The sequence below is a fragment of the Rhincodon typus genome, chromosome 47, assembly GCF_021869965.1.
Source record: "Rhincodon typus isolate 14 chromosome 47, sRhiTyp1.1, whole genome shotgun sequence".
Lineage (NCBI taxonomy): Eukaryota > Metazoa > Chordata > Chondrichthyes > Orectolobiformes > Rhincodontidae > Rhincodon > Rhincodon typus.
The window spans coordinates 8,952,266-8,953,616 of NC_063378.1; the positions used below are offsets into that span (position 1 = coordinate 8,952,266).

General features: G+C 55.5%; 1 protein-coding gene across 1 annotated transcript in view; it reads left to right on the forward strand.

Moving 5' to 3' along the window:
- The window catches only part of LOC109926400 (sialoadhesin-like), a 35,071-nt gene that overhangs the window by 1,241 nt on the left and 32,479 nt on the right, over window positions 1-1,351 (forward strand). The gene's annotated exons all lie outside the window — the stretch shown is intronic.

Genomic DNA, 1,351 nt, shown 5'->3' on the forward strand with positions numbered 1-1,351 from the left:
AGGGAGCGGGCACTGTCGGAGGTCGGTGCTGAGGGAGCGGGCACTGTCGGAGGGTCAGTGCTGAGGGAGTGGGCACTGTCGGAGGGTCAGTGCTGAGGGAGCGCCGCACTGTCGGAGGGTCAGTGCTGAGGGAGCGCCGCACTGTCGGAGGGTCAGTGCTGAGGACGGCACCATGGCTCAGTGGTTAGCACTGCTGCCTCACAACACCAGGGACCCGGGTTCGATCCCACCCTCAGGCAACTGTCTGTGCGAAGTTTGCACATTCTCCCCGTGTCTGTGTGGGTTTCTCTCCGGGTGCTCCGGTTTCCTCCCACAGTCCAAAATTGTGCAGGTTAGGGTGGGTTGGCCGTGCTAAATTATCCCATGGTGTTTGGGATGTGCAGGCTCGGTGAGTTGGCCATGGGAAATGTAGGGTTACGGGGAGGGGCGGGAGGGTGGGATACTCTTTGGAGGGTCAGTGGAAACTGAATGGGCCGAATGGCCTGCTCCCACACTGTAGGCATTCTGGGAATGCGAAAACTGGGAGATTCTGGTCTGAGATCTGGAAAACTGTGCATAGTCCTGGTTAACTGAGTGAGGTAGTTCAGAGAAGGGGTACTGGACAAATACCTGGGATGGGACAGAGACTCAACTGATGATGAGAGATTAGTTAGGCCTAGATTGAAACTACTGAGGGATCTTGAGGTGGGTCTGGTGGATTGGACAAGGTGGGGGTGCCCGTTTCAAACAGAGGTGAGGGGAGATGTTTCCTCTCTATTGAGATTTAGGAATTCCGTGCCTGAGAAAGTGCTGGAGGCAGAGCCTTGGTTATATTTTGAGAGGAATGTTGTGGAGCAAGGTGGGGTTTGGGTTAAAGGTTTCTGGAGGATGCAGAGACCTGGGGTCAATTTCACAAGCAAACCAGCCCCGAGCGAACTGGATGGCGGAACAGGCCAGAGGGGCTGAATGGCCTTGTCCTGACTCTGAGGTTGGGGGGTTGGAGGGAGATACCGCTCGCCAGAGTCAGAGAAACCGACTCGGAATCTCAGTCGATATTACCCTAAAACAACACGACCTGGGAGTCATTGTCGCACAGCTGTTTTTGTGGGATCCTGCTGTGCACACATTGGTCACGGCAATTCCTGCAGTGACCGCATTTCGGAACGAAAAGTCTCTGGAAGATCCTGAGAGGGCGACAGGCGCTAGAGAAATGTGGACTTTGCAATTGCTGTACGGGACAACACCCCCGCCCAGTGGTCACACCGTGCTATTACAATGACAGCCCTCAACGTAATCTGCTCTGGGGTGTGTGTGTGGGAAGTTTGTAGGGGCTGGAGGGGGATACAGAGATAGGGAGGGGGTGTAGGGGCTG